We start from the raw sequence: 27,277 nt of genomic DNA on the forward strand, positions 1-27,277 counted from the left end.
TTCAGGAGATGCAAGGTGTGCTCACGAAGACCCAGTGATAGAAATTTCTATAAGGGATTTGCTAATTGACTCCAGAAATTTCACTAGTGGTTTTAGATCCTGCACTTAGAAGTTCAAAGTAAGGTCTATTTAAATGCCTGGTGGTTTTGAATGGACTCTAACTTAAATTGGTAATCGGTATCATATAACCAATTGGTATCATGTAACACTTGTTAAAGAAAATAATGGCATCTCCGGCTTAGTATAAATCAAGAGAAAACATACTTTATGGAAAACAGATCGGTAGGTGCTAACTTTTTGTCCCCCCCCACCCCATTTCTTCCTATTTCATCCTATTAATTCTCCCAGTATCAAGGTGAATAGATTACATAGGCAATCAATAGTTTTTCTGGTGTATGCCCTCCAAAATCTCCTGGCCATTATCACTGAATAAAACTTCTAGATTTGGAAAACAGGCACCATAAGGTTAAACCCTAATGGTACACTTTATATTATTTCTTTCTTGTGGGGGCCATGTATCAATTCATTGATTTGATTCAATTGTAGGACAACAAAGGGGCTTAACTATGTACGTGGGCCAATGGAAAGAGAAGGAACAAACAATAACCATTGTATTTAGAAAGCAAACTGGTGATGTGGTTATCAATTGTGAAAGGCCCTACAATTTGGGTCATAAACATGGAGAGCTAAGCAAAAGGACCCATTTTGAAGGAAAAGATGATGATCGTTGGCCCAGAGAGTGATGCTCTCAGTCTTTTTCTGCTCAATTGTGAGTTCTTATATAGGTAAGTACAAGTTGTCCAACACAGTGCAGGAACCCTGCTGCGTTCGCTGAAGACTATTTCTTTCAGATCAGAGGTGAGATGTAAACCACTCAGCTTCATCAGGTATCCTTAAGAGAGTGACAAATCCTTAAAGACAGCACCAGAGGAGGAAAGAAAAGCCCAAATGCACCTTTCTGCCTTTCTGAGGAGGGAATCTTTCATCACTGCGCTGTGGCCGCTTCCCCGACTAGGCACCTTGAAATGTGACTTAGGCAGGAGGCAAAGGAGACTGACAGCATTAGCCTCTAGAACCACCATCTTTCCTTACCCTCCATTAATGCCAACAAACTGAAGATTCTTTTTTGCGCCATTTGAATCTTTGTTACCATCTTTCTTCTTCATGATGGACTTCAGTGTACTTTCATTGTCTGTACATGCTGTGAAAAAGTCAAGGCAATAAAAATGAAAACTCACACCCATACATGTTAAATGATCTTTTTTCCTGTACAGTTCTTTTCTCATGCATGTAAATGTAGATCTTGGCATATATATGTGAGAAGTTTCCACAAAATTCAATGGGAAAGTGTGTTCATGCAAAGAAAATAATTCCAAGTTCCATTAATAACATTCTTCACATGGGAAAAAAATCAATTAGTACTTCCAGACATAACAAAGCCAGTGAAAATTGACATTTGTATCCGGCTTTATTGCTTATAAAGTGATGTCGTGTCTCACAAGCCTCAAGGACCATTTACGTACTAAACAGGGATTATTATTTTTCTTCAGCTGAGATAACCTGAAAAAACTTATGCCTGCCAGAACGTGAATAAAATGCTATTTAAAATATTTCATAATTTGTAATATCAGGTAAGCTTTCTTGTACAGCTTTCTTTCTTTGGTAATTTTGAGACAGGGTCTCTCTCTGTCACCCAGGCTGGAGTGCAGTGGCGTGATCTCAGCTCACTGCAACCTCCACCTCCCAGGTTCAAGTGATTCTCCCACCTCAGCTGCCGGAGTAGCTGGGACTACAGGTGTGCACCACCATGCCTGGCTAATTTTTGTATTTTTTAGTAGAGACGGGGTTTCACCATGTTGGCCAGGCTGGTCTCGAACTCCTGGCCTCAAGTGATCTGCCTGCCTTGGCCTCCCAAAGTGCTGGGATCACAGGTGTGAGCCACCATGCCCGGCCTCTTTGGTAACCTTATTTAAAGATATTCTGGGCCTACCTTCCGAATAACGATATTAACTTTCTTCCAGGTCAATTTAAAAGGTACGTTGACATTAAATTGGAATGCTGGCAATGCTGGCCCTAGAATCCTGATGCCAATGACTGTGAGTGAGAAAAGTTACCATAGAGGCCAGCGGCGATCTGGTCGTCTGTCAGGTTCACTGGAGACAGCGTACCTTCCTGAGTGGGGAAGGCATCCAGGCTGCTGATTGGCTTTCCTTCTAAGGTCCCCACTTCTTGCTCAGGCTGGGATGTCTGGGAGCTTAAGGGACTTCCTGACTGAAGGCCTCCGCACTTACAGGTATATCCCAAATAATTGCCTATCAGGAAAAAGAAAGGTACAGAGTGTGTGATGCTAGGACTGAAAAAGCAGGCTTAAAAAAAAACAATTCTTGCCATTCATAATTTAAAATGGGCCTATTATCCCAGCCACCAAACCTCAGAAGCCCCTTTGACTCTCCAGCCTTCCTGATTTCATGAGCATGGGCAGACTGCCGAGCCTTGCCATTCTAACTCCACAGCACCTCTCCTTTTCTCTGTTTTGGCTGCTACCATCGTAGCCTTGGTTTCTAGTCACGGAAGTAGCATTCTTACTGCCCCTCTTCCATTACTGTTTCCACTCTGGCACAATGCTTCAGAGCATTACTCCCAGCCAGCTCCAATGCCATCATTATTCCAGCTAAGACAAAATGTGGCAACGCCTAAAAAGCACCCACTGCTCAGGAAATGTAGTCCACACTGCAGAGCCAGAGATTCTAAACTATCCATAACCTGGTACTGGCTGACCCCCCCAACTTCATTTCCCACTCCTCCTGTCATCCTTACTGGGACAGGGACTGCATCCCATTAAGTGTCAGTACTCGCTGTATAGAGATGCAGGTCTCTTGTTTCCCGGCAGCATGCCTCAGCTTATGCCCTTCTACTACCTGGAATACCTTTCTTCCCCCACCTTCACACAGCCGCACCCTCCCATCACTGCCTCTTCAGGCCCTTCCCTGATCTCCTTCACTAACAATGTTCTTGCCCTGAACTCTCACAGCCCATCTTCTGTACCTTCTCCTGGGATCTGTGATATAATGTACAAGCTGACTTGTATGATGGTTTTAGACTCCCTTGTAGATGGTAAATATTTTGAGGGCATCAAACAGTTCTGATCAACTTTCTCTTAAATCTACTAGAGTGCTTTTGTATATGTTAGCCACTTAAAATCTGTATACTGACCGAAGCAATTTGGATTAAATAACATTTTGTAATTAATGTATACAGATATGTCAATGAAAAGAGTCAAACTCTGTAAAAAAGAGGTTTACTCTGAGCCAAGTATGAATGACCAAGGCCAAAAGCACAATCTCACGAGGTCCTGACAACATGTGCCCAAGGTGGCTGGGTTACAGCTTAATTTTATACACTTTAGTGGACTAGAAGTTACAGGCAAACACAAATCAATGCATGTAAGGTATACACTAGTTTAGAAAGGTGGAAGAACTCAAATAAGGGTGGGCTTCCAGGTCTTCGGTAGATTCAAAGATACTCTGATTGGCAAATGGTTGAAAAAGTTAACTTATTATCTAAAGGCCTGGAATCAACAGAAAGGAGTGTCTGGGTTAAGATAAGGGGTTGTGAAGACCAAGGTTCTTATTATGTAGATGAAGCCTCCGGGTAGCAGGCTTCATCTACATAGATGGTAAACGTCTCTTTTCAGACCTAAATAGGTACCAGACTCTGAATCTCTCCTGATCAGGAAAAGGCCTGGACAGGTAAGGGGATTCTCTACATAATGTAGATATTCCCCATAAGAGACAGCCTTGCAGGGCCATTTCAATATACATCGAAGAGGCCGGGAGCAGTGGCTCATGCCTGTAACCCCAGCACTTTGGGAGGCCAAGGCAGGTGGATCACCTGAGGTCAAGAGTTCGAGACCAGCCTGGTCAACACGGTGAAACCCCGTCTCTACTAAAAATACAAAAATTAGCCAGGCATGGTGGGGGGTGCCTGTAGTCCCAGCTACTTGGGAGGCTGAGGCAGGAGAATGGCTTGAACCCAGGAGGTGGAGGTTGTAGTGCCTAGATTGTGCCATTGCACTCCAGCCTGGGTGACAGAGTGACAGAGTGAGACTCCATCTCAAGAAAACAAAAGAAACAAAACAAAAAAAGACAAAATACATCGAAGAAATATATTTTAGGGTAAAATACTTCAATTTCTTTTAGGGTCTGCTGTCATGTGATGCTATAGGAGAGTCAGGTTGGAATTTGTTATCTTATTGCTATAAAGAGTCTGTTTGTCACTCCTAAGATTTCTGTTTTAATGTTAATGCTGGTCAGTTGTGCCTGAATTCCAAAGGGAGGAGGGTATAATGAGGCATGTTTGACACCTCCTTCCCATCATGGCCTGAACTAGTTTTTCAGGCTTACTATGGAATCCCCTGGCTGACAGGAGGGATCTATTCCGTTGGTTAGGGGGCTTAGAATTTTATTTTTGGTTTACAGATATATTGTAGAATTTTCAATGTGGGTGATGTGGAAAAATGTTTGTAATATATGGTTAATTGAAAAAAGCAGATAATAAAATTCCATGTATTGTGTGATCCTATTAAAATACATTACCACACACACACACACACACACACACACACACGATAAGTTATCTGACTGTGCTAAATGAAACAGCTATGGTAGTTTTAATTTTTCCCTGGATTAGGCTGGGTGTGGTGGCTCCTGCCTGTAATTCCAGCACTTTGGGAGGCTGAGGCAGGTAGATTACTTGAGGTCAGGAGTTTGAGACCAGCCTGGCCAACATGGTGAAACTCCATCTCTACAAAAATACAAAAATTAGCTGGGCATGGTGGTGAGTGCCTGTAATCCAGAGCTGCTCGGGAGGCTGAGGTAGGAGAATCACTTGAACCCGGGAGGCAGAGGTTGCAGTGAGCCAAGATCGTCCCACTGCACTCCAGCCTGGGCGGCAGAGCGAGACTCTAATAAAAAAAAAAAAAAAATTTCCTTGGATTTGCCATTTTTTCTATACTGAATATGGGTTAACTGTGTTCAAAATCACTTTTAAAAATGAAAAATTATTTCACTTGTCTAAAAGTTTTATCCTAAGGATGTACAAAAAGATACAGAAGGCTATTGTTTCCATGTTTAAAACAGTAAAAAGAGGCAGACAGTCTGCTTGTAAGAAACAACCATATAAGCACTGGTATATTTATACAAAGGAATTCTATATGGCCATTACAAATCTTGATATAGGAGAATATTAACATAGATGAGCATGATGTGTATTAAAAATAGGTCATACAATAATACGGAGAAAATAAACCTACTTTGGTAAATAATTTTTTATTTTAATTGAGAGAGTGTCTTGTCTTGTGCTGTTGCCCAGGCTGGAGTGCAGTGGAGCAATCCTGGCTCACCGCAACCTCTGCCTTCTTGGTTCAAGAGATTCTTGTGCCTCAGCCTCCCGAGTAGCTGGGATTATGGGCACCTGCCACCATGCCTGGCTAATTTTTGTATTGTTAGTAGAGACGGGGTTTTACCATGTTGGCCAGGCTGGTCTTGAACTTGTGACCTCAGGAAATCTGCCCGCCTTGACCTCCCAAAGCGTTGGGATTATAGGCATGAGCCACCACGCCTGGCCTTATTTTTAATTTTTGTCTCCGTTCAAGTTTTTTTCTTTCGAGACAGAGTCTTACTCTGTTGCTAGGCTACAGTGCAGTGGTGCGATCTTGGCTCACTGCAACCTGCGCCTTCCCGGTTTAAGCAATTCTCCTGCCTCAGCCTCCCGAGTAGCTGGGGCTACAGGCAAGTGCCACCATGCCTAGCTAATTTTTGTATTTTTAGTAGAGACTCGGTTTCACCATGTTGGCCAGGTTGGACTCGAACTCCTGACCTCAGGTTATCCACCCGCCTCAGCCTCCCAAAGTGCTGGGGTTAGAGGCGTGAGCCCCCGTGCCTGGCCTCTCAGTTCAAGTTTAACGGAAACTAGAAAAGATCAATGGGCTTATTCCCTCTAATGATACATCACACAAATCAGCGGCCTGCCCACAACACAGCTCAGGCCATTCCCACCAAGAGAAGAAAGGCTGGCCTCTCCACCCCTTGTAGGAAAGGCCTGCCTTATAGCACACCAGAATTGATCTGAATCTGAAGTCTTATGTTTGACTCATGGGGAAAAAAAATACAAAAGAGGTTTTGTTCTCATTGCTGCCTACTGGCATTAGTAAATAATTATATTTACATATATATGTATTAGAAAAATCGTGGAAGGATATACAGGAAACCCATTTAACACTGCTTTGCTAAGGCTAAAGAGTCACAGGCTACTATAACTTTTTTCTTTTTGTCTCTAGTATTTCCTAAATTATACTTTATAAATTACTAACAAAAATTAAACATTTAAATCTACTCACAATGTCAGGTGATTACAACTTTATCCCTTTCAAAGTAAAGCTCTGAAATCTCTTAGATTCTTAGAAGAAAAGCAGCTTAAGTGTTGATTGTATTTTGAGGCAATATGAAGAAAAAGAACGAATAACGAGCCCTAAAACTGCTCTGAATTCTATTCTTCATAAGAATCACCTGTGACATTGGCTAAAATGCAGATTCCCAGGCACATGCTGCCAGAAGATCATTCTGCAGTTCTGGGATGGGGGCCAAGTGATGGCATTTCTGACATTCCCCACCACCTACAAGAATCACTGATGCAGGTGGCCCACTTTGAAAACTGGTTTAAAACAATGACGCTATAGTAAAAGAGTGAGAGCTGGCAAAAAATTCAATGTAAGGCATTAGAGATCATCTAAATTTTTTTTTTTTTTTTTTTTTTTTTTTGAGACAGAGTCTTGCTCTGTCACCCAGGCTGGAGTGAGTGCAATGGCGCGATCTCAGTTCACTGCAACCTCCACCTCCCGGGTTCAAGCGATTCTCCTGCCTCAGCCTCCCAAGTAGCTGGGGCTACAGGTGTGCACAACCACGCCTGGCTAATTTTTGTATTTTTAGTAGAGACCGAGTTTTACCATGTTGGTTAGCCTGGCCTCAAACTCCTGACCTCAAGGGATATCCCTAATTTTTAATTCTCATACTTCCAGCTAAGGATTCTGAAGGCCAGCTAGGTTCAGGACTTGCCCCAGGCCACAGAGCTGAACTAGAACTCACATTTCCTAATTCTGTGAACACTCCCTTGTCCACAAATCAACAGCACAATGCTTTCTCCTTTAGCTGTGGGACATGGGGGCTACCTGGACGATTCCTTTACAACTCCAACTTCCTCCTCAACACACATACACACAATACTGAATTCAGCGGTCCAAACAACGTTTAACACTATGTGACCTGATGTCCCCTAACTGCAAATATGAAATGCCTAATGTGCCTTTGACTTCTTTTAAGCAAAGTAAATAAAGCAGGGCATTTATCTTCATTTTTCCTTCTCCAAGTCCATTCATCATTACTTAGAAAATATTGCAGCGGCCTCCAAAAAGTCTCACTAGTTAATCACTGAATGCCAGAACACTCTTTTTTTTTTGAGATTGAGTCTCGCTCTGTCACCCAGCCTGGAATGCAGTGGCATGATCTCTGCTCACTGCAACCTCCACCTCCCGGGTTCAAGTGATTCTCCTGCTTCAGCCTCCTGAGTAGCTGGGACTACAAGCGCCCGCCACCACGCCCAGCTGTTTTTTGTATTTTTAGTAGAGACGGGATTTTACTATGTTGGCTAGGCTGGTCACGAACTCCTGACCTCAGGTGATCCACCTACCTACCTCGGCCTCCCAAAGTTCTGGGATTACAGGTGTGAGCCACCGTGCCTGGCCGCCAGAACACTCTTTTTAGAGAAATGCTTGTACGAAGCATTTTCCTCTTCAATAACCAACAATGACTTTTTAAACGCAAATACATGGTAGTTTTGACTATTATTGAAACCATAAAACAGATACAAAAGTAGATAATAGTTTATTAAACTCCTGTCTTCCCATTACTAGCTTCAACAATGATTAGAAAATATCTGGCTTCTCTGATAACTCCCTCTGCCCACTCACACTGGATTATTTTGAAGCAACAGCTAGAGATTCAATCATTTTCATCCATAAATATTTCAGTATATGTCCCTAAAAGAACTCTAAAAAATGCAAACCAATGAGGCTAAAACTATCAAATCTTAAAAAAAGATAAGTATGATTATCACATAATCCAGTCAGTATTCAAATTTCTCCAATAGTCTTTTTTTTTGATATGGCATCTCACTCTGTCACCCAGGCTGGAGTGCAGTGGCGTGATCTCTGCTCACCACAACCTGTCTCCCAGGCTTAATCAATCCTCCCACCTCAGCCCCCCAAGTAGCTGGGACCACAGACGTACAAAACCACACCTGGCTTCTTTTTTTTTTTTTTTCGTATTTTTAATAGAGATGGGTTTCACTATGTTGCCCAGGCTAGTCTCGAACTGCTGGGTTCAAGCTATCCACCCACCTTGGCCTCTGAAAGTACTGAAATTACAGGCATGAGCTACTGTGCCCAATCTCCAATAGTCTCTAAAAAATTTCTTTAATAGGGTGTTTGCATCAGAATTCCAGTCATGTATTTCCATTGGTTGCTATTATTTTAAAGTCTTTTAATCCATAGGTTCTCTTTGTTTAAATACAACTTAAAATTTTTTAAAAATTCAAACACAATTTATAGACAATAAAATGCACAGAATGAATTACAGAGAGGGTCTCACACTGTCACCCAGGCTAGAGTGCAATGGAATGTGATCATAGCTAACTGTAGCCTTGAACTCTTGGGCTCAAGCAATCCTCCCACCTTGGCCTTTGGAGTAGCTAGGACCACAGGACCCAGGGGCTTGTGACCATGCCCCACGAAAATGCACTGATTTTAAGTGTAAGTCGGATGGAATTTGGTAAATGTATACGCCTGTGTAACCACCTCTGTAACAGAGATACAGAACATTTCTAACAACCTGGTAAGCCTTTCCTCCCACCCCTTCCAGATAGTGTCACCCAGGAATACCAGGTGCTATAATTTTTCTCACCACAGCTTACTTTTGTAAACTAGGGCTTTTTAAAGCTTCTCCAATCAAGGTCCACCTCCTCCTGCAGGCATCCAAGGGTCAAGGTGGAAGGTTTCATCTTGCCTGCGGGAACTTTACCTCTCAGCTACTCCTCCACTCTGTCCATTCTGTTCAGAGTGGTCCTGTGACTTAATTACTCCAACTCTGTGAGTAGGGAGTAATTAGATCATCCTACAGGTCTGGAAATGCACCATCCTTCACCAGCTGAATTCGACCCATACTCTTTTCAAGGCTTGGCCCAAGTTCTATCTTCTCTAGTCTTTTTTCTATGATACCATTCCAACCATTCCACAGAGATCTCTTTTTTCCCCATCATTGTCCTGTAGCACTTATGGTCCAGATTCAAATATGCCCTGTCTCCTCAATGAGATGGTCAGCATCTTGAGTTCCTCCATGCTACATTCTTATTTGGTGTCCTGTCCAGTGCTTAGAACAGTGTGGGACCATTGAGAGCCTTTAATAAGTGTCCATGTAATTCAACCAAAGGTCATGAGGATTCTACTGAGGCTTAACTGGTAAGGAAAAGAACCTCATTAAATTCCAAACTGGCTCTCCTTTGTCAAGTCAGAGGGAATTGGTCACCTATATTGCCAGAAAATGTTCTTTGGATGGTGTTGAAACTCTGGCTGGTCTTGAGTGGCCTATAAACAATTCTCTGAACTTGATAAGGACCCATTTGTAGTTGTAGGCACCACATGCACCAATGTAAGACTGACAAATGACTGCTGTGTTTGAGCAAAACGAAGAAAACGTGCAGCCAGGAAAGCCAAAGAATAAAGAGGCCAACAAACAAAATTTAGTCGTTTCAACCCTAGCTACCCTTTAGAATCACCTGAATTGAGGGTGAGACTTTAAAAAATGTAGATACAATGAACTATCTGGATGGGTCCAGATATGAGAGAGACAGAGCAAGAGAGACAGAGAGAGAGAGAGAATGAACATTTATTTGCAGTTGAAGTGAAACTCCATCTCAAAAAAATAAAATAAATAAAATAGAATTCAGGGCCCTTCCATAATTCTAACCTTGTGTGCTTTCATTAGTTTTACAAAGGCAGTTTAGTCTTGGGAAGGGCTATTATCATCCTTGCTTTAAGGTTAAATTATAAACCAAATTCTACCCACAGTTAGCTTGGCCTGTGCCTAGGAATGAACAAGGACAGCTCGGAGGTCAGAAGTAAGATGGAGTCAGCTATGTCAGGTTTCTTTTACTGTCATGATTTTGGAAAGGCAGTTTCAATGTCCCCACCCCCTTGGGTTTTGGTACACCTCAATCCTGAGGTGTGAGCTATGGAGATGGGAAAGGCTAATGACAGCTCTAATTTCTTCTTGCTTATGGAACATTGTTGGGGAAGGGATTGCCCCCAAGGTAAGAGGAGTGAAACCGTCTTGAAGTTGACCATATGCCTTCACTGGTGTCTGGTTGGGGTCATTCTTATCCACAGTTTTAGTACAGCACATAAGTGAACAGCAGACTGTAAGATTAATAGTAAGCCCTACCACAAGAAGTGAAAGTCCTAGCTTCAGGAGTCCCTGTAGAACCAACCTGAAGCCTTGAGGGACCCAGGTAAATGACCCTGAGAACCAATCAATTATTGAGTTATCAGCAGATAACCTTATCCAAAAAAATGGACAAGGCTGGAGTCAATAAAAGGGGTACTACAGTTTTTCTGAAACATAATTTTTCTCTCTCTGGTTTTCTATTTCTACCAAAGACCAATCATAGTAGGACCAATTTATTTCCAAAATAAGTTTTAGTCTTATTATGCTTGGGCTAATTATTTGCATAAAGTGCAGCAAGAGTAAGTATTTGCCATATAGCACCCCCCTTTTTCTTTTACATTGACTTTGCTGAAATTTTTCATAAGGAATCTCAAATTAGACCTTTTACAAACCTCTTGAGCCCAGCCAAGAATTTATTTGTGCCTGCAGATACCTATATAAATTAGGTGACTTCCTCTTTTCCCGAGGTCCCAAAATAACTTGGGGCTCCTGAGCTTGTCAGAAAGTGACATTCTTTACTTACCACAGGTTAGGAACCCTGTAAAGGACAAGGTATGAGGGAGGTCAGTTTTTCCAAGGGGCTTCCATTGGCTCTAAAGATCAACTTCAGTTCCCCAAAGCAGTCTGTAAACATGCCATTCCAGTCAAAGCCTTGGTAATACAACTAGTGTCTCCAATTGCAGGCATCAGTATTTTCAAACTTCTCCCTAGGTGATTCTATTGTGCTGCCAGGATTGAGATCCACTGAATTAAATTAACCAATATAAAAGTTGACTACTGAAATGAAGAATTTAGACTCCCCTCTAGTTTCAACCTATCAACTTGGATCCATGTGAATTTTTAGGAACTGCTGGTGGTTTAATTAACAGCCCTGGGCCACTAATGGTAGATGTTCATACTAAACAGAAAGTAAGTGCTACCTGAACAATAGGGATAAAAACAGGAGTAATTACAGGCTGGGAGTGGCTCACACCTGTAATCCCAGTACTTTGAGGGGCTGAGGCTGGAGGATGGTTTGAGGCTGGGAGATTGAGGCTGCATTCCAACCTGGGTGACAGAATGACACCCCGTCTCTGAGGAAAAACAAAAAACAGGCTGGGTGCATTGGCTTACGCCTGTAATCCCAGCACTTAGTGAGGCTGAGGGAGGTTAACTGCTTGAGCCTAGGAGTTGCAGATCAGCCTGAGCCACATAGTGAGACCCCCCTCTCTAACAAACAAAACAAAACAAAACAAAAAACAGCTGGGCATGGTGGTAAGTGCCTGTAGTCCTAGCCATTGGGAGGTTCACGTGTGATAGCTTGAGCTTGGCAGTTAGGGGCTATGGTGAGCTATGATTGCACCACTGCACTCCAGCCTGGAAGACAGAGTGAGACCTTGTCTCAACAAAACAAAACGACAGCAACATGTGGAGTAATTACAAAACACCTTCAGAATTCTGGCACTCTGGTCTAGATGCTCAAAATTCTCACCAGGTGGCAACGGTTTTCACAGGCACAACTGGGAAGTTAATGGACAGCAGAGTGGGCAACTGTGAAGTCTTCTGTCATTAACTCAAACTTATAACGGCCATAAACACCAATAAAGCATGAGCCTCATTTTACGACTTGGTCAGATTAGTGATCACTAAAGGACAACAAGTGACAGACATCTCAGTGTCCTGGAAAATAAGAGGAACACCTTTGATGCATTAATTATCATTCCGAAGTGCACTTAGCTTTTATAATTATCCATATATTAAATTCTAAGGCAAATGAGATGACTATAATGAAAAACAAGCCACTTAAAATGAAAACTTTATGTCCTTGACATAAAGGAATGTTAAAAGCAAACTGTTTTACAAGAAAAATAATTCAATGAAACTAGAGCTGGAAGGTGGGAGGATCACTTGAGCCCTGAGCCCAGAAGTTGGGGGCTGCAGTGGCGTGAGCCCGGATCATGCCACTGCACTCTAGTCTGGGTGACAAAGCAAGACCCCATCTCTTAAAAAAAGAAAAAAAAAATCACCCAAAACTAGAGCTGAATGGGTTTTAAAGAGATCAATTCTCCAGTCTTCTGTGTAACATTTATCTGTCCAGAATGGGTATTAGTTATTGGTATATAGCCATGGGTTTCCAAATTTGTTAGAAAATCAATTTAAAAAAATATATTAAAATGGATTTTAAAAGTTGCTCTGTTCACCTATTCCAACTGTTCTGGTATGCTGATCTATATTTGTATTGATAGTGCCAAGAGCTTTCTGAAAACACAAAAAAGAAGAGTGTAGCCAGCTAATTAACCATGTTGCTGTGCCACATTTTCAGCTTGACATTCTGATTTAATTTTTAAAGAACATCTAAACTTACTCATTGAGAACAGGTAGAAATTTCCAATTCATTATGGAGTCCTTTCAAATATTTAGGTTAATTTCCCACAGTATGACTAAAAATTCAAAGGGATCTGAAATAATGTTTGTTTTTAAGAAAAAGGGCTTGAGGCCGGGCGCGCTGGCTCATGCCTGTAATCCCAGCACTTTGGGAGGCCGAGGCGGGTGGATCATGAGGTTAGAAGATCGAGACCAGCCTGGCCAACAAGGTTAAACCCCGTCTCTACTAAAAATAAAAAAAAAAAAAAAATTAGCCGGGTGTGGTGGCGTGTGCCTGTAGTCCCAGCTATTCAGGAGGCTGAGGCAGGACAATCACTTGAACCCAGGAGGTGGAGGTTGCAATGAGCCGAGATTGCACCACTGCACTCCAGCCTGGGTGACAGAGTGTGAATCTGTCTCAAAAAAAAAAAAAGGGCGGGGGGGGGGGGGGGCTCGAGCATGAATTCACTCTTTAAGCCCAAATGATGGTTTGGGGAACAGGCAGTAGAGATTATTCATGAAGGACCATCTTCTTTTTTGGTACATACTACTTTGTGAGGAAAAGCATGTAGCTTTGATAGAGGAGAAAGGACAAATATGTTGTTTCTACGCTCTCCTCTCAGACCTCAGCCTGAATGCTAATACATGTGTGGTCACCAACATAAACAGTTAACTCACACTTGTACAGAATAATCCTGCTGAAGGGACTGTAGGAGAAAAACTAATCTCACCCTATTTATTTGACACAGGAGGCCATGGAAGTCCACAATCTCCCTTTCTAAAATGATACAGTGGCCTGGCATGGTGGCTCACACCTGTAATCCCAATAATTTGGGAGGCTGAGGCAGGTGAATTGCTTGAGCCCAAAAGTTCAAGACCAGCCTGGGCAACATGGGGAGACCTTGTCTCTAAAAATAATACAAAAATTAGCCAGGTATGGTGGCATGCACCTGTAGTCCCAGCTACTCGGGAAGCTGAAGAGGGAGGATGGTTAGAGCTTGGGAAGTTCAGGCTACAGCAAGCTGTGATCATGCCACTGCACTCTAGCCTGGGTGACAGAGTGAGACCCTGTCTTAAAAGTAAAAAAAAAAAAAAAAAAAAAAAAAAAAGACACAGCAAGTTACCTACACAGCCAGTATGAGAGGTCAGCTCTTCTGACTTCTAGGCCTTCCACTACCTACATCATATTTTTATATCTGCAGGGTCCCAGAAACACTTGGATTGCATTGTTTTGGTGCTTTTGAGAATTAAAAGAAAGTGATTAAGAAGCCAAGTGCTAAGACAGGTAAATGATATATTATTTGAACGAGGAGAAAACTACCTAGAAACGTATTTTGTAATGACTACTTTTGCTTTGGCTCAGATCTCTTGTCTACAACTTACTTTCATAGTTATGGGAATGACTTCGAGTTCATTAACCTTTGATGCACTAAGATAACTAAGAGCATAAATACGGAAGCTGATTTTAAAAAGCAGGTCTTTTCAATATGAGAGATGAATGTTCTATAAATCATGGGGCAGGCAGTTAAATTCCACTGTTATAGTTTTGTTTGTATTTGCTCAGAGACAGTTATATATTTTTAGAGTATCTGTAAGTCATTTGTCTGGAATTTTCTCTCTCCTCTTCCCTCTCTAGAAGAAAATAGTAATTAAAAAAAGAAAACACTAATCTATGTCTCAAATGAAAACAATCCAACTGATTTACAGGAAGAATAAACTTTTTTTTTACCAACATTTTTGTTATAACAGAAACTCATTTCCTCTTAACTTTTTTATTTTATAAAAGAAAATATTAAATGCATTAAACTCATACTATCAGGAATTAAAAAATACAGAACACCTCTGGTCACTATCAGGTTCCAATTCCATCAAAACCAAGATATTGTCTCTCAAATCCTAGAAAAATGTTCGTGACCTTTTAGGAGAAAAAACAAAGAGGCAGACTATGTATGATTCAAATTTTATTACAAAAATATATGTTTCTAAAATACAGACGTGCAAGCATGGACATCTGTAAATACCAAACACACGCGGGCTACCACAGGAGTGCGCCAGGGAGGCTTTAACTCTTTTATTATATGCTCTTCTGAACTTTTAATTTCTTTTTCCTTTTTCTTTTCTTTTTTTGAGACAGGGTCTCACTCTGTCACCCAGGCTAGAGTGGGTGACAATCATGGCTCACTGCAGCCTCCACCTCTCGGGCTCCAGTGATCTTCCCACCTCAGCCTCCTGAGTAGCTGGGACTACAGGCGTCTGCCATCACGCCTGGCAAATTTTTGTATTTTTAGTAAAGACGGGGTTTTACCATATTGCCCAGGATGGTCTCGAACTCCTGGGCTCGAGCACTCTGCCAGCCTCAGCTCTCAGAATGCTATAATTACAGGTGTGAGCCACCATGCACAATCTCCCCCCACCACCCCCACCCCCAGACAAGGTCTCATTCTGTCACCCAGGCTGGAGTGTAGTGGTGTGATCACAGCTCACTGCAGCCTCAAATCAACCTCCTGGGCTCAAGAGATCATCCTACCTCAGTTTCCTGAGTAGCTGAGGCTACAGGCACAGGATAACATGACCAGATAATTTAAAAAAATTTTTCTGTAGAGACAAGGTCTCACTACGTTGCCTATGCTTGAACTATTACTTTATGATGCATGCTCTAGTTGTAATTTTAAGAAATTAAATATAGTGTTAAGCATTATGATGCTGCTAAAAATAACACTTTTTTGCATACTGAAAAGTGACACCATCATCAAATCTTCAACTCTAGGAGAAATGAACAGAATTCTATGGATTGGCCACTAATATACTTCGTTTTGAGCTTTGACACGGATTCTGAATGACTCTGGACTGAACATTTATCAATTTTGCGTTTCCCATTGTTATCTATTTACTTCTTTATATTGATACAATGGTTAGTTGGAGAGGTATAATAATTGGGTAGGGGCATCACCCAGAATAATGAAGATAAAAATTTAGGTTGAAAACAAAAGACCACTTGTACAATTTCTGTGTGGCATCATTTGTTCTAGATCTACATTTCTATTTCTGGAAATACTCTAACCATAACAACAACGTCAGCCAACTTTCATTGAGCATTTATACTCTGTGCTTTACTCCTATTGACTCACTGAATCTTCATTACAACCCTGTGAAGGAACAAAGACAATCTGTTCTAGTGACAGAGAAAGAATGTGAACCCACACTGTCTAGCTTCAGAGCCCAAACTGAACAACTTCCTTAAATTAGAATACTGTGTTAGGTTCATATAAGTGATCATTTATATGCTCTTTTTGGTAGGGGTCAGACCCAAATTCCCTACTGTTTTATTTGGGAAAAACAAACATTGAGATGAATACCCTTCTATACTCCAGTATATCTTTTGGTCCAGAAATACATTCTAGACTGTGGTGAGTGCTATTCTCTATGGTATGGTGTGCACAGGAATGCACAGTGCACCCTGAGCCACCTGGATTCTCAAAGCTTCTAAGTGTTGAGCATCTCCACTTTATCAAGTTGCTTTTTCAGTCCACATGACAAATGCCAGATAACAAAAATGGAATACTCTGCGTTCATTTCCTAACCTAATTAATTCCTCATTAGAACGTGAAACAAAATGGTGAAAACACAAATATGATGTGCATTACAGAAATACTTAAAATTTGTTCTTGTGTGCTCTGAGAGGGGCTGCCATTGTGACTAAATAAGTGCTGTTAACGATATTTATTGTTTTGTTCACAAGTGCTGTAGGTCTTCTGTATTTTAGCTGATTAATTAGGTGTTTGTTAGCAGGGTTGGATCTAACCAGTGATGTGTGGCATGTCAGTGTGACTGGAAATAGATGAAAAAACACTGTCACACAGCCAGACCAAACTTGCTCCCTGGTCTCCGTGCTCAGAGGGTCAGCAAATTACTTCAGTGTTACAGCTGAATATTTTTGGCAAGAATGTGAAATAGAAACCCCAGTTTGGGGAGGAGGGAGGAAGGCTGGGAACAAAATGCTTTTATAATGGATGATCCACTGTGCCATCTGTGTCTGAAGGTATTTAAGAATTTTATTTTGACTTCATCTGACATCATGATTTTTAAAAGGATGTCAAAGCAGACATGGCATGAGTTCTTGCAGACTCTGTTTGAGTCCACAGATCATTTTAATCCTGTTTATTCTAAAATGACTTCCCTGTATGTTTATTAGACTCTTTGGATTCTAAAAGGCCAAAACCCCACACATGAGCTGTCATATTCATTTTTTTCTTCCACAACAAACTAACTGTCCTATAGCACAGATACTGAAAACTAACAATAATTCAGGTTTGAAAGTGGAAACCTAGGAAGATATAAAAATAATCTATTTCAGTCTATTTTAATCATTGCCCCATCAGACACTAATAGAAAGACTGGAATTTCTGTGGATGGCTTAAGTCTGTATTACACATTTTCATGTAAAATTAATCTAATGCACACTCTTTCCCAGGTCACACTGATTCATGAGAATTGGAGAGCCAGCAACGGAAGCCAGGCAGTGTGCTCCTAAGCTGAGGATGATGTTATACACTGTGAGAGGCAGTGCACATGGGCACAAGCAAAATCAGGTTGGTAAGGCTCACAGGGAATGACTGTAAGCCATAAAATCATCCAGGGTGGCTTTCTGATTATTAGCTTCAATTTCAAGAAGGAAGAGTGAGCAGGAATCCCAATGAATACGAGAAAGAATAAGACAGACAAAAATGTAAGCGCCTATCGGGCCAGGTGTGGTGGCTCATGTCTGTAATCCCAGCACTTTGGGAGGCCGAGGTGGGTAGATCACCTGAGGTCAGGAGTTCAAGATCAGCCTGACCAATGTGGTGAAACCCTATCTCTACTAAAATACAAAAAAGTGGCTGGGCATAGTGGTGGGCACCTGTAGTCCCAGCTACTCAGGAGGTTGAGACACAAGAATCGCTTGTACCTGGGAGGCAGAGGTTGCAGTGAGCCGAGATGGCACCACCACCCTCCAGCCTGGGTGACAGAGCGACTCTGTCTCAAAAAAAAAAAAAAAAAAGAGTGGGAAAAGACTCCCTTCTCTCCAAGTTTGACCACCTCATCTCAAACAGCCCTCACCCTGACCACTACCACTTGCTGTTCCCATAACCGGAGTTAATTTCTTCACAGTATTTATCACCTCCTGACATATTATAGATCTACTGTCTATATCCTGCACCCTACCTAGAATGTAAGCACCGCAGGGACAGGGGCTCTGTTCTGTTTTGTTCACATTATCTTCACAGCCTATAGCTTGAGACAGAGTAGGAATCCAAGTAATAATAATTTTTACTTCGTATTTTTTTAGAAATGGAGGTCTTACTATGTTGCCCAGGCTGGCCTCAAATTTCTGGGCTCTAGCAATCCTCCCGCCTCAGCCTCTAGAGTAGCTGGGACTACAGATGTGTACCATTGCACCTGGCTCAAATTCAATAATTATTTGCTGAATTAAAGAATGAATTAATGGAGTCTCTCCTCTCATAAACGTTTTAACTGAAAACATTTTATGCCACTATTTCAATTGCTAATATACTGGTAATAGTGGGTACAAACAGGGTAGGATTTTTTAAAGGCAGTTCTATAAATAATGAGCAAGTAAATAACTGAAAGACAAAGAATAAAGCATCTTACCAAACTAGCAGCCCCAGAAGACAACCTCTAGGCCAGCCAACACCAGTTTACTTTTCTGCCAGCGTTAGTCCTCAGCCAGAGGCCAGTGAGGCTACCAGATAATAAGAATCAGCAGAGGTGCTTATAGATTTTGATTCTTAGTTTTCATTCTACAGATTACCACTCTAAAACTTTCTCCATTTCTCCTCCAAAAATGGTTCCAGCAGTTAAAAAATAATCCTTAGCTTCTGGAAAGACATTTTCCCCCATCCTTCCTCATTCCCGGGTCCTCAGGGTACCACCTACCTGTGATTTTACCCAGACTGGTTTTCTGGAAGTCAGGGTTCCTCAGCTCTTCAGTGCTTGCAGATTTCATGACAGAGTTGATAGACGACAGGGTGCTGATGAGCTGAGAGTTGAGGGAGCCAATCTGTGAGTGAGGCTCCCCAAAAGCTTCTGCCAGTTCACTATAGTTCTCAGCCAGCAGTGTCTGCTGTTCTGCCAGCAGCTTCTGGATGCGCTCAATGTAGTGATCCAGGCCGGTCATCATTCCAGGTGGAGCTTGAGGCTGGGGGTTCTCCAGAGATTCCCCTACAGGGTCATCCCCAACCCCCACGCTCCTTCTGCTGGCTGTCAGCCCCACAGTCAACGGTGGTGGCCCACAAGCTATGGTCCTCATTTTCAGACCAACCAGATAGTTGTCGTTAATATTTATCTGCCCCACACCTGACTCTTTGGTCTTCACAGCTGATGGCCTGTCAAACCCAGAATGGCCAGAAAGCAACGTTCCAACACCAATGGACCGCGTCTTGGTGGAGGAGGTGATGTCCTTGACACGGCCTTCTCCTACAGCTACTGTCCGCGTCTCCACAGTCTGGGTGCTGGTCTGCTTGTCCCAAGTGCTTAGACAAGTGTTGCTGCAGGACTCTATGAGGGTGGCCGTCTCGGTGTTGGTGAACTGGTGCACCTGTTCCAAATCCGTGCTAGTGTCCTGGTCTGCAGTACGAGGCACTGCCATGACGGCAGCTTCCACCTGGCTAACAGCCTCAGTGTTCACGCCCCGGGAGGCGCACTCCTTTGGAGAGCAGACGGTCACGTCAACAGAACAATCTCCACAACCGATAGACCGCACTTCTTTGAGATTCAAGTTTGTCTTGAGGAGTGTGAGGTCGTTCACAGACTCCTCTGTGTTGCTGCCTGTTTCGCAGACGCTGACTTCCACACTCACACTCTTGTCACACATTTCCACAGACCTCCCAGCACATCGGTCATGCATTTCCACCCTCTCCTTAACAATCCACCAATTGATAGGCAGCTCAGGCCCTACGACTTTATTCTTACATTCGGGCTGGCAGGAGATGCCTACACTGTTTGTTTCCACGGAGGTCCCAACACACGTGTCCACCAGGTCCATGTGACTGCCGACCATTTGGTCTCTGGTCTGCACCACTGCCTCCACCACCTTACTGAAAACAAGCGGCTGGGCCATCGTGGCTTTGTCAACCTTTTTCCTCGATCCAGCAGCCTGCAGCTCTTGTTTTAGTTTAGTCATCTCCCGGTCATGGGTGGTTTCTCTAAGCTGTACTTCTAGGCGATAGATCTTTTCCTTCAAGGCTTCTATGGTCTGCTGTTGCAGCTCAATTTCTTTGTCAGTTTCAGTCATCACTCCAAGCATGGCCTCTGTCACGCTGACCCCACAATTTCTCATCTCAACAAGTGTCTCTACAGCTGCATCCTTACAGGACCTGGAGCCTCTGTGGTACACGACGATGTCGTTCATGTTCTCCTCGGCACCCACAGCCACAGACTGGCACTCTCCATTCTCCCTGAGCTCTCAGGAGGCCTCACAGCTGCTGTCCTGGATCTTCTGCTCCAGGGCTTGCATGTCTGCTGTAAGCTGCCGGAACTCCTTTATCCTCTGCGTGCTCTGTTCTACGGTCTCCATTTCTTCCTCCTCATAGTCAATGTATAATTCCCCACCACTTCTTCGGGCCCGGGAGAGCTGTTCCAGCTGGGAGGCTTTCCCCGCACTGTAGGACCGCTTCCTCACACCACAGACATTGTTCTGGGATGCAGCCCTTTGGTTTTTCAGCTGTGAGACCAACTGCCTTTTCTCTTCTTGCAAGACAGAGATCTTTACCTGGAGCACAGGGATGGTTCACACCTGCTCCTCCAGCTCCTTCAGGCGTTTCAGAGCAATGGCCATCTGCTCGCGGATGTGCTGCAGGTGCATGGGGCTCACGTTGGTCACTGGGGTGGAGATCCCTGAGCTCAGGGGGCTGTGGCGGATGGAGCTCCCCATGGAGGAAGTGGTGGGAGCAGCTGGGGCATAGCTACCATAATCCCCATTACCTTGGTATCCATTCTGAAGCTGGTGCATGGCAGGATTGTGGTTTCCAGAACCCACAAAAGAAGGGAGGGAGCTTGTGGAGCCCATGCCTCCAAAACTGGCCAGCCTGGGCCTTCTGAACTCACCCGGTGTCATCTGCATGGTGGCTCTCTCCTGTTCCAGTCTTCTCCGGGTCTCCATCAGTGTCTTGGTGACATGAAGGTTATGCTTTGGGAGTTGTGGTGAGGGAGGTGGCAGCTGTCGATTTTCTGGGATGGTAAGAAAAGGGAGTGAGGTCTCCAGAGGGGGAGGTGGCTTTGAGATTGGAGTTGATGTAACTTGACTTCTGGCTATGAGGAAGTTGGGGCACTGCTTGTTGTCATCACTGTTGGAGGATGAGAGGGATTCAGTGGAAGTCCATATACCTTGCTGACTAGATGTGGTCCTGGGTTCTGGGCATGGCACGGATGGCTTCCGCCTCTTCTAGATGTTCAGTCTTTTGATGGTATTTCCCTTCTGTATGTCATCCACATATTTGAGGAAATCTAAGTCTAGTTGATAACCATAGGGGGTCTCCACAAAGTAAGGGTCTTTCTGTTCCTTGTCCTGGTCTCCATTGAGAATATCACCTGCTTTTCCTAGAAGAGGGAGAAAAGAATATTATAATGACATGCAATACACCTAATGGTAAAAACTAATATTTGTGTTTGTTGCAGTACAGCAAGCTGGTATGATTTTAAGGGTTGACACACCTATGTTTTGAACCTGGATCTACAACAGCTGGGTAAGCAAGTTTGTTTTGTTTTTTTTTGAGACAAGTCATTCTGTCACCCAGGCTGGAGCTGCAATGGCATGATCTCGGTTCACTGCAGCCTCCGTCTCCTGAGATCAAGCAATTCTCCTACCTCAGCCTCCTGAATTGCTGGGATTACAGGGGTGCACCACCACGCCTGGCTAATTTTTACACTTTTAGTAGAGACAGGGTTTCACCATGTTGGCCAGGCTGGTCTCGAACTCCTGACCTTAGGTGATCCACCCAACCTGGCCTCCCAAAGTGCTGGGATTACAGGCGTGAGCCACTGTGCCCGGCTTGGGTAAGCAAGTTAATAAACCTCTCTTAACTTCAGTTTCTCCCTGAGTAAAAATGGAGATGCAAATATTTAACTCATAGGCTTAAAAACAATGTAATGAGATAATGATTGTATTATTTTTTAAAATTGTATCTTAGATTCAGGGAGTACGTGTGCAGGCTTGTTACAAGGATATATTGTGTAATGATGAGCTTTGAGCTTCTAGTGTACACATCACCCAAATAGTGAACACCGTACTCAATAGGTAATTTTTCAACCCTCACTCCCCTCTTTCCCCACTTTTGTAGTCTAAAATGTCTACTATTTCCATCTTTTTCCATCTTTATGTCCATCAGTACTCAGAGATAATGATTAATGAGACAAGCACATAGTAAGTCCTTACTAAATATTTTTAAAAGAATTCATTATAGAAGACACGAAAGGCTGGGCATGGTGCTCACTCCTGTAATCCTAGCACTTTGGGAGGCCAAGGCGGGTGGATCACCTGAGGTCAAGAGTTTGAGACCAGCCTGGCCAACATGTGGTAAAACCTCGTCTCTACTAAAAATAAAAAATTGGCTGGGCATGGTGGCAGGCACCTGTAATCCCAGTTACTTGGGAGGCTGAGGCAGGAGAATTGCTTGAATCCAGGAGGTGGAGGTTGCAGTGAGGCGAGGTCACACCATTGCATTCTAGCCTGGGCAATAGAGCAAAAACTCTGTCTCAAAAAAAAAAAAAAGACATGAAAGCATTGTCCAGTAGATAATTTCATTGGTCATCTACAGTCTCTTGGAATATAGACAGCAGACATTAAGATTCCTGTTTTTCAAAGTGTTATGTGAGGCACACAAAAAAACTAAAAGTCAGTAGCAGACAGACAAAGTCAGCAGCATAACCAGGAGGCCTGGGATGAGATGTCCCTGCTGCTGTCTTTTGCAGACTGGGCTGCCTTTCTAAATGGAGGTCAAGGGCACTCAGCTCCTGACTACCTCCATGGGCTTACAATTTGCCTTGGCACCTCCCTGGCTGAGAAAGCTGGGGCATGGGATATTTAGTGATTAACTCTGGCAGCATGAGTAGAAGCACACAGAGGAAAGACTTCAACTCTATGTTGTGTTTTCCACTTCTCAGTTTCTCTCCTCATTTAAAAACCAAACCAAACCCTGTCTTAACTGTAGGAAAAGTTTTCTCCGTGTTGACTTCTTTTGGACAAAACATTCCCTATCCCAGGAACACCTTGTTTTGTATTGTCATGAGTTCAAACAGATGCAAAGAATGAAGATAAGGGCAAAACCTATATACTCCAACCACTGGATCATGTGGCACTCAGTAAATACTACTTAAGGCTAAACCAGACATTTAAAAGAGGAAACACAAGAACCTTTCAAAGCGCAGACCTTGTCGCTGACCTGGGCTATGCATTTCAAACTTAAAAGCAAGGTCATTTTTATTTTTTTAAATTGTAGGATCAGGTCATGTGTTGTTTTCCCAGAGCCACGCTAATAAGCTGTGCATGTTTAGAGCGATGGAAAGAACTCAAAAGCAATGAGTGAAAATGTAAGCCATCAGTCTCCTTGCCCTCTCCTGAGTATACAAACCCACTTCACTGCTGTCCAGTTTGAAGTAACTTCCAGCAAACCTGGTTGCTGTCTGCCCTCCCAACCCCCAGCACTGCCGAACATTTACACCCGACAGTGAGAATGCTACGAAGAACACTTCTGCTTCCATCTGCCCGCTTTCTTCCCAAATGTTGGAAAGAAAGTACAAAAATAAGATTGCCAAGCAGAGGAATAAAAAGGACATATATTCCTTACGTGCCAATTTAAAACAATATTAAATTGCTCTAGCTGTTCGATTCTAACACGTGTGGGGAGTGAATTCTATGTGAAAGAAGTGCCCAGCAGCAGTCATGCTCCAGCCTAAGAATGGGAGGGCTGGTCGGGAGTGCTGTGCCTGGAAACTTGTGCTCGTGTTAATAGCACGTAGCTGTCCTTCTCTCTTTCCCTTTTAACTTTCATCTGCACATGGAGAAGCTGATCACTCAAAATATGCAGCCAGACCTGTTTCCAGTACTGTCTGAAATTCCATTAACAAAGGGAAACTGCAGCTTGGGTGTCAGGCAGGCGGATCTGGCCCTCCCGGGATGTGTGTGTGAGCCGGCGAGTCTAAGCTGGACTCCTGTAGACCTGTGGGGTCGCTGCGGTGGAGTAAAGTGGCCGAGCAGCGCACAGCCTTCCCGGCCGGCCCCCCTCGCCCAGGCCCCCCTGGAATTCGGCCAGCGGTGACCGCCCCACGCCACTCGCAGCTCACCTACCAGGTGGCGCCCGCTGCGCTCCCTGCCAGCCCGCGCTGCACCGCACGCCAGCTCGCTCCCAGCTCACCCGGACCCAGCCTCAGACGTCCTCGATCCTCACCCCATAAGGAAAAGTTGCAACATTCGTGTAAACTTGGCCGGCCACGCACAAATGCCATAGGCTGAGTTTTCACCAATGAAGTCTCCCTCCGGCCGCAGTGACACCGCCCCCACCACACTCAGCTGTTCCGCATTCCCTGTTTTCTTAATGAAAACAGGAAACCGGTATCTTCTGAAAATGTGTGTTCTTCACTCCCGTTTTGCCAGTGGATTTTTAAATAAAGCTAGCACTTCAAGCATCTCTACAGAGAGGCTCTGTTTTTCCTATACTAGTCACTTCTTCATGAAAGAGTCTGTGTCCTCCTGCTCAGCCCTGGGTCACCTGAGGAGGTGCAGAGGCACAATCAGCCCCACTGTTCTCTGTGGGTTCTCAGCATCCCGGCAGCACTCACTGGTTTCAGAGCCCTGCCTGACTCTTCTCAGCCCTGGGCTTATGACACGTGGCAAGTAGTTATCCTTTATCATTAATTTCAACTGAGCCTTTGCCACTGATGAAAGCTTCTTCTTAAAAAATGAAAGAAAAACAAACCTTTTTCCAGATACAAAAGTAGTACATGCTTGTAAAACATTAAAAAAAAAAAAGAAAAAAGCCACGTACAGATAATTTAAAGAACGTAAAAAAAAGGGCACTCAGATCTTACCATCAAGTGACAAGCGTTAATATTTTGGTGTAACTCCTACTTTTTCTATGTATTTCTTAACTTAGCTACTTTTCCCACTTAAGGATTTTCAGTAGGAAAGATGAAGTGACTCAACATCAGTATTTAAAACACAACAAAACTTATCACAGTTTTTACCAAAACCTAACTGGTCCATCTTTAGTTATTTCTTTAGTTCACCTTGTAGAAATCACAAAAAGCCTGTATCAGGTTGAATTACCCCCAAATGAACTTTGGACTTCTGGGAATCAGGAGAGGTTAGAATTTAACTAAGTTAGGCTTGCTTATTTCCTAATACTGCTCAAACCAGGCTACCCAAAGGACTTGTAATTCAAGTTTCATTCTCCAGCAAGTAAAAAAGTAAGATGTGTTTTCAAGGTGTCATTTTCACAAACAATTGTCCATGGTAAAAATTATTCTACAATAAAACTACCCGGTGTCATTATTTTTTTAATATCCTGTTTTCTAGTGTATGTTTACATACATCAACATAAATTAGGCACTTATGAGTCTCTGATTTATTTCCCAACTTTAACAAGACCAAAACACTTTTTTGTCTTTTGTACCAGACTATAAGCACCCAGAGAGCAAAAAATTTAATTAAAAAAAAATTTTTTTGGAGAGCACGCTGGCTCACGCCTGTAATCCCAGCACTTTGGGAGACCGAGGAGGGTGGATCACTTGAAGATCAGGAGCTCGAGACCAACCTGGCCAACATGGTGAAACCCCATCTCTACTAAAAATATAAAAAATTACCCAAGCATAGTGGCGGGCATCTGTAATCCCAGCTACTTGGGAGGCTGAGGCAGGAGAATCGCTTGAACCTGGGAGGTGAAGGTTGCAGTGAGCCAAGATCACACACATTGCACTCCAGCCTGGGCAACAAGAGCAAAACCTCATCTCCGCCCCCACCCCCCCAGAAAAATATACATTTTTTTTTTCATTGCTTCCTCTCCCAACCACACACCAATTATCAACATGCTGGGAAGAAAGGAGATGTTTGACAACGTTTACTGAAGGAATAAATAACTGAATATACAGTATAACATAATAAACTTGCTAGAGTGCAGTGGCGCCATCTTGGCTCACTGCAACCTCCACCTCCCTGGTTCAAGGGATTCTCCTGCCTCGTCCTCCCGAGGAGCTGGGATTACAGGCGTGTGCCACCACGCCCAGCTAATTTTTGTATTTTTAGTAGAGATGGGGTTTCACTATGTTGGCCAGGCTGGTCTCAAACTCCTGACCTCAGGTAATCTGCCTGCCTCGGCCTCCCAAAGTGCTGGGATTACAGCTGTGAGCCACTGTGCCTGGCCAACAGTACAAGATAATAAACTTTGAAAAACATCTTGATGCTCTGAAGACAGAAGTTGTTCGTTAAATATTAGTGTTAAGGACATTTCTTCCATGATACTGTTTCAGTTGTTATCTTTAGGTTGTGGAATTATAGATGATTTTTATTCTTTATATTTTATAATTTTTACAACACATGGGTATTGCTCTTTTTTTTTTGAGACAGGGTCCGACTCTGTTGCCCAGGCTGGAGTGCAGTGGTGCGATCATGGCTCACTACAGTCTCTATCTCCTGGGCTCAAGTGATCCTCCCGCCTCAGCTTCCTGAGTAGCTGGGAACTATAGGTATGTAGCACCACGCCTGGCTAATTTTAATTTTTTAAAATTATTTTTAATAGAGATGAGGTCTTGCTATTTTGCTCAGGCTGGTCTTGAACTCCTGGCCTCAAGCAATCCTCCCACCTCAGCCTCTCAACATGCTGGGATTACAGGTATAAGCCACTATACCTGGCCTGGGCATTTGTCTTAAAATATATTACAAGAAGTCACTGTTTGGAAGGCGAATGGAATTGACTGCAATAAACTGAGAAAGTTCACTTGGGAGGTGAATGAATGGGGGTGGCCATGGCAAAGACAGCTTGATGTTCTTTAGTATGCATTATCCCCTCCTTCCACACTAATAGGGGCAAATACAAGTCTGTAAGCAGAAGTGTCATGTAGTATACCCCAGGAACCTGCATTAAAAAACAGAAATAATCCTTTCACCTATGTTCTTCTTTGTGCCTTCCTCCATCCTGCTGCCTGGAATGCAGATGTGATGACTAGGACACTAGTGTAACTTTGAAACATGAGTTCATATCTAGGGGTGGAGGAACGATGTACTAGAAGGAACTTGGGCCTCAAAGGACTTTGTGGATCAGAGCTACTATAACATTTCTGAAAAGCCTACCTCTATACTTTTAAGTGAAAAAGATACAAAGGTCTATTTTGTT

The 27,277-nt window shown here is 43.2% G+C and overlaps 1 pseudogene; it reads right to left on the reverse strand.

Moving 5' to 3' along the window:
- The window catches only part of LOC129394898 (KN motif and ankyrin repeat domain-containing protein 1-like), a 53,790-nt pseudogene that overhangs the window by 13,717 nt on the left and 12,796 nt on the right, over positions 1–27,277 (reverse strand).

Source organism: Pan paniscus, chromosome 21, assembly GCF_029289425.2.
Source record: "Pan paniscus chromosome 21, NHGRI_mPanPan1-v2.0_pri, whole genome shotgun sequence".
NCBI classification, from domain to species: domain Eukaryota; kingdom Metazoa; phylum Chordata; class Mammalia; order Primates; family Hominidae; genus Pan; species Pan paniscus.